Raw genomic sequence first — 14,826 nt, forward strand, 5'->3', positions numbered from 1 at the left:
CCTCAGAGAGAGGGGGGCCCGGGGCACATGCCCCCTGTGCCCCCACCTTAATCCGGCTATGTCCCCATCCCTATAGTTTTGTATGTCCAGCATTGCTCCTTGCTGCTCAGACAGGAAGTGAAGTAAACACTTCCTACTTGAGGCCATTAAGCAACAGGCAGCCTTATGATTGGCTGCCTGTTGCTGTCCACTGACCACCAATGCTTTTGAATTTCAATTTCCCCTGCGCGCCACCCCGCCTTGCAGCCGCTCCTCTAGTAACGGTCTTAAGAGTGACGCATAGGGTGAGGATTGAATTATCTGAGATTCCTCCAGACAGATGTTGAACATCCCCAACTAGAGGGAGTTCAGTATGGGAGACCAGGGTCAAGTCAATCCGGGACAAGGTATGATGGGATGTTGAGTGTCAGGAAAAATGTTGAGTCTGGGAGAACCTAATTTTCTAGACATCAGTCAGACCGAGTTCGCCTGTCAATATAGCAAACCCCGTGGGCCTAGAGGAAGCGGTTGGTGCACAAGCAGATTCCGGCCACCTATTGAGCCCTGTACCACATTGCTAAAATCCCCAACACATATCACGGGAATATTCAGGGAGAGGGCTAGAAAGTCAGACACTTTTTCCTGAGTACATCATTACTAAAATTAGGGGCAATGTACACCACCAGGATAACAAGGGGAGCAGTATTAATCATAGCATGAAGAAATACAAACCAACAATATGGGTCAGTCTGCAGCTGCTCCAGAACAAAGTGTAGGCTTTTTTTTTAATAAGGATGGACACCCTTCTAGAGTTAGAAGAATGAGTGGCAAGCCCAGCCCACCCATAGCCGCTTAAAAGCAAGAGTGTAACTGCTCTCCAGATGAGTTTCTACCAGGCACTTTATGTCTGTATCATATTTCTTAGCCTGGGCCAGAACAATAGACAGCTTGATCTTGAGCAGAGTCCTTCATTTGCAGCTGTGCCCTCACCCATACTTCCTCTTACATATATAGATGAATATCATATCAGTCTGAAAATGTACCCACCCCAGAGGCACCTATTAAAGTAATTCTATCGTTTTCAAATAAGCATTGCATAGGCGATTGTATTGTGTTTCCAAGGCACAAAGTAATTTATTTAGCAGATGCAAAATTTAACAATTCAATACATGATTATAATACAGTACAGCCAATACCAAAAGATAAATACATACCGCTGCGAACGTTTGCGCTAGCTGCGCTCCCATGGGTACTAGTGGACAGTATTTCACTCCAGAATACTGGAGTGAATGACTGAAGCCAGTGGGAGCACAGCTATATTATATACACTCAGTGTTACAGAGACAACAATGCAGTTGACGTAGCTTGCTTCTATAGGTCCAGACTTCAGGTCATAGGCTAGTTCAAACAACCCCCCTCTAAGGCTGAGGGTCAACATTCCAGATGATTCTCACGCCCAGAAACCAGTTTAAGCTAGTCTATGTACACATTACAGTCAGTATAACTTTAAGTATTTATTCCCTAACATCACTAACTAGAGTATGCAATGTGCGATCTTTACGGCGAAAGAACCGGACAACTGCTGATGAATAGGGGATTAAAATGATATCAGACATGACACATTTCCTATAACCTGAACCTTAAATAACACTAAAGTGTACATATAATCATGATATATAAACTAATAATAAACTAAATACTATCTGCTCATAAATCACTGTGGATCGGAATCATTATAAATATGAAATATATAAATAACTAAATGTTGTAGTGCAAGTGTGTGCGTGCGTATTTTACTGTGCGATCGCAGTATGCCACGTGTAGCGTGGCATACTCAGTGCAATTGCACGATAAAACAATATTAACCAATATACTTTCGTTCATCCAATTATACGACTTCGACAGTTCCACCCTTTGATATTATAATAAACTATCACCTTAAAGATTTTATATGCAGGATCTCAGTACCACATTTCATTGCTCTGTAATGCAAGTCCCCCTTGGTGTATGACCATACTGTTTGTAGATCTAAACAAGTTATCATATAAGAGATTCTTAATCCTCAAAACAATTTCTTCTTTTACTATAGACCGTATACCTCTGGAGCTTGGAGATAACCTTTTTTGTATGCCCCTCAAGGGTACAATAAAACATGTAATACATTATTTGGAGGGGTACAGAGTACAATAGAACATATATCATCAATACAGAATACTCTACTACAGTTGTTTTTGTCTAACAGGTTCATCCGACCAACACAGGTCTTTAAGCTCAGACAACATTTAAACATTTCACGTTCACCAATAACATCATAAACCTGAGTTACAATATACATTACAATAATATCGACATTTCCTTTCTTCAACACTTGTGGGGCGGGCCATTGTCTGCTCGTTCTTCCCAGTGTCCCAATACTCAAGTTTCTTTGTACGTGAAACAGTGATCGGCTTGCCAAACATTGGGAGACTCTAGACTAAAGGACCTAGCTGTCTTACTTTTCCCCTAGTGACCTCCCACCAATAATTCGGATGCCTCAGGAATATTTAGTGGAACCAGAACTAGTCCTACTTGATATAACCATTGAGGCATGTGAGAGCACACCCAGCACTTTTTGGTCTACAGCCTTACCCACCCAAGAATGATAATCATTCTCAAGGATGCCTGCTCAAGTCCGAATATTACTGGACTGGCATCGCTGGATGTACCTCTCTTCAACTATGGGGTCAACGTACTTACAGACGTAATACTACTCAGACAATAGCCCCTCGCACTTTCTCCAAGCTCCAAGGTTTCCAAATTTTTCTTTACCCCTGAATTGAATAGAGTAATTGGCTGGACCGATTGTGCTACCAACTTCTCCTTCATCCCCAATTCCTCAATATCATTACCTGAACCAGCCTCTGTCACCTATCAATAATAAAAAATAATTGACCGTCCTGAGAAGAGAATGAAATGAGAGAAACACAAAACAGGAAAACTACAACTTCATGCTGGACAACTGTCTTAGCCTTTGGCTCAGGTGCTACTAACTGCATTCGAGGCCTCCCAGAACAGATTCATGAGTGCACTTGGACCCTTCTCTGGGTGTTGACTCATCTGCAGTGGGTATCAGTGTGTCTCTGCTACCCTTGAAGTCGCGATGCTGGTAGCCTACACCTGGTACCTGTCTGTCAAATAACCTGAGCCTAGGAAATTACTGTTCCTCAACTTACTCTCCCGGTCCAACATCCTGACAGTTAGTGTAACTTTTCAGGAAACAGTGTTTTGAACGTTCTCGGTTGCTGTCTCACTGTTTACCTTTCCTCTCAAGGTCTAAACTAGTCTCTCAGTTACAAACTCATCCCAAGAGAAGTCAAAAACATTTAAAAAAGTCAACAGGTTAAGAGGCAGCCTAGGAGTGATCTTGATAGCGGGGCAGGACTAGTGGCCAAAGCTATCAGCCTCTTCAATCAAGTTCCAACTCTCATTCTATTCAATTCGTTCTAACTAGTACCGTTACTTTATGTTCACACTGGTTTGTAGCTTAATCAAAAGTATGTAATTTGTTACCACTACTCATACATTACACATTCATTATCAATAACATGAATACCCCTATCACCTATTATAACTCTAGGGCTATCACATTGAATAACAAAAGCTTTGAGTATGACACAGTAATACATTAGACACATTTCATTGGTACACCAGTGTATACTTGAGAATCCTGCAAGGTGGTAATTGGATGACGTAGATTTGTTTTACCCTGGAGAAAAACCCATCTGCAGGAGGGATATGGGATGGCTCTATTTGTATCATCTTCCTGACATTCTCTTAATCAAGATAGGACGTTGCCATCCTACTGGCTTGAGAACAAATGTCTGGTGCACCCCAATATACTCTTACCAGCTTGCACATAACTTCTATACCCAGCTGAGCCAGACCATGTGCTGCTTCCGCTAGGTCTGGAAGATACACTCTTGGAGATACTAGTCTACCTTGTCCATCTCTCCAGGGTCCGCCACACTCCTAACCACATCTCTTCACCTTCCAGACACTTTATTCTTCAGGTAACACAAATCTTCATATATTACACAATATGTATATGCGTGTGTGTGTGTTCACATTTTAAAACAATACAACGAAAAACAAAACAAAACATAAATTTGTCAGCTGTCACATAAAACCCTGCTGTCTATTTGACAGCTATGTTCACCCTGATGTGACAGCCATGTATGGTCGTGTGTAAGTGTGGACTTTACTAGCAGCTACTTCAGTTGGTAACTGTGTCACTATATAAAGTCCTCTATGTATTCATGTGCTGGTATTGCTATAAAGGATTTCTCAGTCACCTCAACGTCACCCCCTAGACTAGAAAAATGCTGAAGACCAATGTATATCAATCGATTTTCCCTCTGCCAACTCACATGCCATTTTCAGTACCCCATATTCAGCTACTTGACTAAGTGAGAAGGGCAAAGGGGGCTATCTCTATAACACTTTCTTCAAATATAACAGTATCCATTACATGTCTGTCTAACAGTGAAAAAATATAAAACACGAAAATTCTACATTTTCTAGGGTTTCACATTATATCGTATCTTGTGTCAAAAATCCTACTCAATGTTCTACACAGAGATGCATATCTGTATGTCTAACCTCCAGCAATCTCCTGTCCCCATCCTTTGTGCATACATATAAAGGCACATTTTTGTACAGTAGGCACGAAACAGAAAAAAAAAGAAAAAAAAAAAAAAAAAAGAAACAAAACAGATATGCAATCTAAAAAACATGAATCGTATTTCCACAACAAAAAAAACTTTCTGCTTAACATTAGCAGCTTCTATACACATAACTCCAAACCCCTAACTGTTTCTGTAACTCATGTCAATCTAGTGTGTATATCCCTGAGTTTGTCTTATGTCAAAAATGTCTTTGCCCCATTACTGAGACCGTGTCTACGTCTTTTTGTATCTCTATACAAGAGAAGAGAGAGAGATACTAGCATAGATGTAAAGAATGAGAAAATAGGAGAGCAATGAATAATAAGAATACAAAGATTTGAATACAAGGGTTTGAAAACAAACAAAAATGCCGAAAGGGAGATTTTACCGCAAACATGACAGCTGGATTGGACACTATGGGAAAATGGCTGTATTCATTCCACTAATCCCCTTAGCTATTCACTCAACTATGACCCCTCCCCATACTTGACTAGGGGGTCTTACATCAACTGTGCAATCCAGTGTCGTCCATCATTTGTTCATTAAGAACTCGGTATCACCATAACAATATACCTTTGCAACGGACTTCCTGACTTATAATAGACAAATGAAAGATTAACTGTTAGTGACTCATACTTATCTGAAATACATAAAATGATATTTTGGAGCAAAGTATGTACATACTTCATTTTTGGATAATGATTCTCAGCCAAACAAATTTTCATGAGTCACTGCAGCCTAAAACAAAGAGTGTTCCAATGATCCATTGTTAATTTGTCTTTCAAGAGTAATTTTTCTATTTCTCTATCCCACCCTCTTAAGCACTAAGTCTATATTTCTTTCGTCTACCCTTATCTGTGAGAAGAAAAGACAAGATAGTTATCTTTAAACAGCAAATGAAACAAACATTTTCATTCTTTACCGTCGGGCAGCGATCAGGAAAGCAGACATATGATACATAAAACAAACATGCAATAACAACAAAATGTACTTTTAAATCAGTTTCTTTCTAAACCTGCACACTGATACTTACCACAGATTAACATTTACCCCACCTGGTTGTAGGACTACAGGTCTGACCTAACCTCTAGGGTTGGCTATAGTTCTCCCCCAAGTCATTGGCTGCTATGAGGTGCGCAGGCAACTGTTGAGAAGCCTCTGAGACTTGTGTGCGCCGTCTCTGTGGGTGTCTGTGTGATTCCCCCTTAGATGACCTAAGTCTCTTTGCTTCCGCTCTTGTCATTGTACAGTCCTTTGCTTGGTGTCCCGTTTTAGTGCATCTAAAACACTTCCTCAACTCATGTTGTTTCTTTTCCTTAAACTAGGTGTTATTATGCTGTGGTTGTGTGTGCAGTCCCTCTAGTGCTTGGATACTCACCATCATTAACCTATCACTTAGTGTCTCGTTCTGTTTATTTATATTCTTATCATGTTCTATAGCTGACTCCCTGAGAGCATCTACAGTGATCCCTCTCCAGTTTGGTAATGAAGTTTGCACCCTTGTTTTCAAATTTTCTCTGATGCCATCCATTAAGACTGAAACAGCTACCTCCCTGTAGTGTACATCATCCTTTATGTCTGATAACCCAGTGTATTTGGCCATCGCTATAAGAGCTCTAGAAAAATAGTCCACTGCATTTTCACTATCCTGTTGTGTGATAGTGAAAATTTTATTCCAGTCCACTACCACAGGAAAGTATAAGGCCAACTGAGAGATTATGCATTTAATATTTTCCTGATTATCATCATCTGTTAAGGACTTCTCTTCCTCCAACATACAATCCTTAATAAACTTTTGTATATCAGTACCGGGAGGAAGACAGGCCCTAAACACCACTCGCCAATCTTAATTAGTTGGGTCATGTGCATAACCTAAATCTCTAACAAATTTTTGACACTTGGCTAAATCTTTCCTAGGGTCTGGGAATTCAGACATAATTGCACGCAGTTCAGATCTAGTCCATGGACAATGCATTTCTACATGTCTTATGGGAACCACGCCATCTCTGTCTGCCTTACCATTGGGAACTGCTTGTCACGACTTGCACTCTGCAGCTGCTGTCTGCAGTGACTCTATTGGATTTGTTATGCTTTCTACTTGTAGTACCACTGCCCACCAAAGGGGCCACTGTGCTACTTTGATTATTCTCCTTGATCACTGGGAGTGGTTTCAGCTGCATGAGGCCTATTTAAACCTGCCTGCTTCAAACAGTCTGGGCCAGATCATCAGGTCACTCCTGTGAGCATTTCCATGTGCTTTGTTCCAGTCTGCATTACCAAGTTGTCAGTTCCAGTCTGCATTACCAAGTTGTCAGTTCCAGTCTGCATTACCAAGTTGTCATCTCCAGTCTGCATTACCAAGTTGTCATCTCCAGTCTGCATTACCAAGTTGTCATCTCCAGTCTGCATTACCAAGTTGTCATCTCCAGTCTGCATTACCAAGTTGTCAGCTGTTATCTGCTATCTGGACTCCCGCATGTTTCTCCATTGAATTCACTACTGCTGTTGTCTGCTATCTGGACTCCTGCAGATTACTTCATTGTATTCTCTACTGCTGTTACCTGCTACTGGACTCCTGCATCTTCAACCATTATACCTGGTACTTCTAGTTCCACGCTGCCTGTTAAAATCTACTATTGCAGTTACCTGTTTCTCATCTGCACATTGAACTGTCTCGTGAGTTACCTTGTCATCTGTGTTTGTTAATAAACTCATTATAACCACTTATCCCCTCTCCGTGGTCATACCTGGGAAATCCTGACACTGCTATTGTGCGGACAGGATGCAAACCTACTAAATCACTACATTCTGAACTAGTTGCTGGAATTGCTGTTGCAGTATAATTGATGTCTCCCCTTCTATTAATCTCTACATTATTCTCACCAATTTCAGCCGCTGCCCCTGCTGGTGGAACCGTTCAATTTCCTTGTCCAGGTGGTGCTTCTTGCATGTTACTAGCATGGGCAGTGGCCGGAATGATGGTGGGTTCACCTTCTTCCCTTGATACCTTATCTTTAACGTAAATTATAGGATACAAGTTACTGGTTACATTCTCAACATTTTTGGTATTGGCTGTACTTATCACATCAATCGCATTTGGCTGCGAGTGCGCACAGTTCTCCACGTTTCTCAATGCTCACTTCCGCTGTGTGCGCGCTTTTTGCCACGCCTACTTTCGCTGTGCACTCGCTGCTCTGCCACGTGTTGCCTTCCATTTGCCACAATTTTAAACAATCATTATGTTTATTTCTCACTTTTGTTGGTTTAATCAACTGTACTTTATCTGTAACATTATTCAACACCTCTGAATTGAAACTACAGATCTTTGGAAAAGGTCTCTCACAATCCTTGGTCATCTTGACCCACTTGTCGCAATATGCCGTTGCGTATGCACCATATTTCTTACACATGAGAAATCTTGCTGAACCAATAAGGCCTTCCTTGGGCAGTACATTGGCCATCTCTAGTGTATGTTTATCACTTATTTTGAACAATACCTTTTATGCGGACCCACAGATAATACCGCAGTACTCTGTCCCTTCCAGCAAACAATTTCAACCCCTTGCTATAAACAATCTACCGCTAGAGAGCTCTAATGGCCGTGGACGTATTTCCTCTAGCCGCGTCCACTCGCTCCCTCTCGCACCAAACGAGGACCCCTAACACAGAAATATCAATGTGGTCCACAGGGCTATCAGCTCCTCGATACCCTGGCTCTACCAACAAAATCTGTTTTCACCGTATACCTTGTATATTACTTATTCAAATCATATACTTCTTCAATACACCGTATTCACAATACCGTATACTACTGAAAAACTGCACGTATGCTACTCAAAATTCCACATACTACTTAAAATAACACCGCATGCTGCTCAAAATGCCGCACACTACTTAAAATACCATATATTACTTAAAATCAACACCATATGCTACTCAAAATGCCGCACACTACTTAAATAGTGTTCTCATTTCAAACACAACCTTGGCCGTCCAGTCCACCTCGTCAGGCAGCAACCGATATCCCTGTCTTTTCAATAGTAAATCACCTCTTTTGTCTGTCTTTTTTTCAACAGTATACAAATTCTTTCCTTATCTGTCTCTTTTCAACAGTATACAAACTCCTCTCTTATCTTTATGCATACCATTCACATACAACCTTTTGTTTTCTGCACAGAAAATAGATTTCCCAAATAATGGTAATATCTTTTTCAGAGGTTTTAACAAGTGATTATACTATACATATATAACAGACTATGAACATGATTGTTTAAACACGTGGCAATAACACCGGAAGTACACATACACTATGCAATACCTTTTTAAAACGCAAAACGACAATAAAAAGAAACATTTTTCTTTCTTGTCCCTAGATTCAAGTTAGCGTTCCTTCAGATTATACAACAGCGGACATTCGGTTTCTCAACACAGAATGAACAACAGGTTTTGAACACATTGCATTCTTACCTGTATGTGACGCGTCTTCCACCCTTTGGTGAGGAACCAAAATCCGTAAGCGTTGCATACCTTCCAGTAACGTAACCACCAACTCAGAGCCCCCAAATTATTAAAGTAATTCTATCGTTTTCAAATAAGCATTGATTAGGCGATTGTATTGTGTTTCCAAGGCACAAAGTAATTTATTTTAGCAGATGCAAAATTTAACAATTCAATACATGATTATAATACAGTACAGCCAATACCAAAAGATAAATACATACCGCTGCGATTGCTTGTACTAGCTGCACTCCCACGGGTACCAGTGGACAGTATTTAACTCCAGAACACTGTGGTCAGAGAATGACTGAAGCCAGTGGGAGCACAGCTATATTATATACACTCAGTGTTACAGAGACAACAATGCAGTTGACATAGCTTGCTTCTATAGGTCCAGACTTCAGGTCATAGGCTAGTTCAAACAACCCCCTCTAAGGCTGAGGGTCAACATTCCAGATGATTCTCACGCCCAGAAACCAGTTTAAGCTAGTCTATGTACACATTACAGTCAGTGTAACTTTAAGTATTTATTCCCTAACATCACTAACTAGAGTATGCAATGTGCGATCTTTACGGCGAAAGAACTGGACAACTGCTGATGAATAGGAGATTAATGATACAGACATGACACATTTCCTATAACCTGAACCTTAAATAACACTAAAGTGTACATATAATCATAATATACAAACTAATAATAAACTAAATACTATCTGCCCATAAATCACTGTGGATCGGAATCATTATAAATATGAAATATATAAATAACTAAATATTGTAGTGCGAGTGTGTGCGTGCGTATTTTACCGTGCGATCTCAGTATGCCACGTGTAGCGTATACTGAGTGCAATAGCACGATAAAAAAATATTAACCAATATACTTTCGTTCATCCAATTATACGACTTCGACACACCCGCACCCGGTCCATGCAGAGCAAAAAACACATTATTGGAAATGCAAAACCCCAGTAAAATAAATGACAACTCTCTGAGACCATCCATTAGAGATAAATACCCACATATGAACACAAATGAATAATACATTTATTAGCAGAAAAAAAAAGCTGAAAATGAAACCGTAGTACTTTGTGTAAACCTGCAACCCACCCCATATATCCATACCCAACTAAACTTTAAACTAACTCCCAAAAACAACTCTATCCAGCGAAAGAGGTGGCGCTCAGGCAGAAATCAATCCACCACAAGTGCCAAAGACAGTAAAACCACCGGCAGCAGTACAATGTGAGGAGGGAGTAGAGGATGAAACCCAACCTAGGAGCCCTAGACCACAGGACTCCCCCTAAATATATAGAACTCCAGTAACAATAGAGAAACACGTAACCCATCTCAGAAAAATAATATCATTGGGGGCATATAGAAATCCTTTCCCTTCAAAACCCTATCAGATAGATACTCATGTTCCAAGTGGTATAAATGGAATACATATGTGTGTCAAGAACAGTCAGGGACGGACTGGGACTAAAAATCAGCCCTGGCATTTAAAGTACACAGGCCCACCTCAGTTCCAGCAGGAAAGAAAATATGTCCCGCCGCGTATCGGTGGCGCCGTACAGGGCGTGACCTCATTGTGTTGTGGGTGTGGCCAACATGGGGCATTGATACATACATTATAATAATACATTATCTTGTGATACTTAAAGCTCCTCGGCTTGCTCTGCAGTCTGTGTCCTGTCCAGGAACTGGGAGCAGCTATCAGTTCCCTTCCCCTAACCAGAGCTGGATTAAGGGTCAGGGTATTTAGGACATCAGGGCCCCTATTATGTAACATGGTTATCATTTTAGACAAATACACAGGCACTACTGTTAGATGCACACAGCTCTGCCTTCACAAGCAGTACGTTGTGAAGCGGGACATACCTCCCAACTGTCCTTGCAGTCGGACCAAATCCTGACTAAGGGAGACAGTCACCCAAATTCAGGACTGCCCCACCAGATTCAGGACAGTTGGCAGAATGTCCTGCTCTCTCCTACCTGTCTTGGTCACTTTCACCACTTGTAGCACCTGGTTTTTTTAGCTCAGTTCATTCTTGTCTTGATCCTGAAAGATTTAGAAAACTCCAACCAGCCCCAGTGTTAAAACAATAGCACTCACGTTTTATAATTAGGCCTCCCTCCAGTCCCCACAATAATAATAATATTCACATTTAATAAGTAGCCTTATTTCCCTCCAACCAGCCCCAACATTAAATTAACAGTATACCCATTTACTCAAAACATATTTCCCTCCCTCCAAACAGTCCCAGCAATAAATTAAATAGCATTAAAGTTTATTAAATATAACCATTTTCCACAACCATCCCCGACAACAAATAATTCATATTCACATGTAATAAATAGCCCTCCTCCCCAAAATCAGCCCCATATTCAATTGATAGCCCTAAACCACCCCAGCATTAAATTAAAGGTTCTTTCACCTCACCTTAAATAATTAGCCGCCACCTACACTCCACCATTAAATAGCATACCTCCCACACTATATAAAGATCCTCCCTTCCCTCACATATTATATTAAAATACTGCGCGCGCACACACGCTATATTTAAAATACTGCGCGCGCACACACACGCACACTAAATGAACATGGCCAAACACACATGCACAAAATTAGCCACACTATTAGACACACTGTTAGCCCCACTGTCAGTTTGTTAGCCCCACTGTTTGCTTATTAGCCCCACTGTCAGTTTGTTAGCCCCACTGTCCACTGTTTGTTTGTTAGCCCCACTGTTTGTTAGCCTCACTGTTTGTTTGCTCCACTGTTTGTTAGCCCCACTGTTTGCTTATTAGCCCCACTGTCAGTTTGTTTGTTAGCCCCACTGTTTGTTTGTAAGCCCCACTGTTTGCTTGTTAGCCCCACTGTTTGCTTGTTAGCCCCACTGTTTGTTTGTAAGCCCCACTGTTTGCTTGTTAGCCCCACTGTTTGTTTGTTAGCCCCACTGTTTGCTTGTTAGCCCCACTGTTTGTTTGTTAGCCCCACTGTTTGCTTGTTAGCCCCACTGTTTGTTTGTAAGCCCCACTGGTTGCTTGTTAGCCCCACTGTTTGCTTGTTAGCCCCACTGTTTGTTTGTTAGCCCCACTGTTTGTTTGTTAGCCCCACTATTACTTACACACACAGACACACTATTACTTAAACACACACACAGACACTTACCTTTTTACATCCAGCAGCACTCTGCGCGCTGGTCAGCGGACGGAGAATCAGTGACTGCCGCCTATGCGAGTAATCACATGGGACGGTACCTGTCACGTGGTGCCGTCCCATGTGATTACTGATATAGTTGGCAGTCACTGACTCTCCATCCGCCGAGCAGCGCGCAGAGTGCTGCTGCTAGGTGGACATGCGGACCGGCCCATCTGGCCATCAGCCCTTCTGGCATTTGCCAGAAGTGCCAGATGGCCAGTCCGGTCCTGAGAACAGTAAACCATTATGGAACATAAGTAGATCAGAAACCAAGAGGAAGAAAAAAGAATACCACTAAACCCATATTATGGGGAATTTTTATTCACTCAGACGAGTGTTAATTGTATTAATAGAAATGACAATAATATATTAATACTTATAACAATACATACAGTGATAATAAAAAAAAACCTCTTCTGTGGCTTTTAAAGACGGACATAATATACTTCAATCTTATTATTAGAAAAAAACAATCAATATTATATAGTTATTAATAAATCTCAATAGGAAAGAAAAACAGCTGCCCTTTTTAGATTGGTGGATGCCAATCTAGTAGCGGGAAAAACAAACTTAAACAAACATGGGCGCTTATTTTCTTGTCTATATTTAAGACCAACTAACCAAATTGTATTTAAAACAATATATTTATTAGAACAATATAAAACACAGTTCATCACAATTTAAAATATCATAAAATATTTCACCATATTTGGCAAACTAGCACAGATCTGTTAAAGTACAACTACACTCAGTACTGATCAAAAAAGTGCATCAAAATATTCTCTTCACTTACTGCACAGGAGAACAAAAAATATACGGTCTAATTTTACTGGAAAAACTCCAACTATTGGATATTTATACAAGATTGGCTGTTGGCAGATAATCATAAATAGAAAGTATCTTTCAGGCACTATTTCTGCTCATAAGCTCCAAATTTCTTATTACATATCTAGCTGAAACAGATATAGGTAGTACCACCGCTTCATCGAGACAGTTGTATTTATACTGTGACAGTCAGTGTTATCAATAGAGACCTGAAGCTCACACCCACATGTATGTAGGCCGGACTACTAGATTGCTTAATGTAAGATTCTTAGAACACAGGAGGAACATTTGTAAAAAAAAGTCAGTACCCATAGCCTTTCAAGACATGTAAATCAAGAACATCCCATAGATTATAAGCTTGCAAGCAGGGTCCTCTTATCTCTCTGTATGTATTACCCAGTATTGTTTTATTACCGTGTTTGTTCCCAATTGTAAAGCGCTATGGAATCTGCTGGCGCTATATAAATATATAATGATGATGGTGGTGCTATAGAGAGCATTAGAGTGGTTGGAATCGAACAAATAAAGTCTACCACTAGAGGGGGTGATCAATTTGCATTATTGTGTAAAAGTAAGGGTTTCTGGATCTTTTCCCTTGGATCTCTGTTCCCTAGATGCCTAAATGACTCCATTGAATTGAATGGAATATATTACGTTTGGAGTCAATCTATCAACAACGTCATATGTATCTATAGATTTTGAATTTGGGTAAATAGATCAACAGAGGAGATATATGGATATTCTTTTTAAAAAAAAATGTCAAGCGTTATTGACAATAGAGCTATGATTTTAAATAGATTGTTGAAGATTATTGATTTTAATCCCATAACTCTATAGTATTAAGCATGCTATGACTAATATAGTGTAATATATATATATATATATAATATATATATATATTTCAATGAGATGGTTTATATTTAAGAGTGCTTGGCTTCATTGTGCACTAATTGCATATTTGATCTAGCATAAGGATTCTCGCTAAGTTGTTTATTGTGAATAATTTATTATTATTAGTAACGTTATGGCCACTATCACAAACAAGCAGACCCCATAATATTATTATTATATCCCATTGATAAGATTGAGTAGCCTCATATATTATAATATAGAGTAATTTAAAGAGAATAAATAGCTGTTTAATGATAGTATGGTTTTGTCTTTAATTTGATATGATATAAAATGTTTAATTTTTGTTTAATGATTCACCTTTGTTTAATTGCCTGCTAAATTTGATTGGATTTAATGGTCCTTTTTAAGGAATGAAGTTTGAGCTACAATTTTACTCTCTGATGAAACCACGTTACTAAAAGTGGAGAAATGCATAAGAAGCGGATTGGCCATACAACCTACTTGGACTTTTCTCAGTAGGAAAGAAGCCGTCTGATGTACTTGTTTTGTTGGTTTAAAGAGAAACAAAAAATATTTATGTGTAGTTGGCGGGCCAGTATTATTAATTAAGATTAATAGACCCTCCTCCCCGGGTTCAAGTGTGGGGGGATGCAATGTCGGAGTGGGTGGTTGGCCCCTCCTCCGGGACAAGCCCCCTTTATTAATGTGGTCGTGGATCAATTGATCCATCCCTCCCGCCTTCACCTAGTGTGGTCTCCTGCAGTCTCC

The sequence above is a fragment of the Mixophyes fleayi genome, chromosome 1, assembly GCF_038048845.1.
Source record: "Mixophyes fleayi isolate aMixFle1 chromosome 1, aMixFle1.hap1, whole genome shotgun sequence".
NCBI classification, from domain to species: domain Eukaryota; kingdom Metazoa; phylum Chordata; class Amphibia; order Anura; family Limnodynastidae; genus Mixophyes; species Mixophyes fleayi.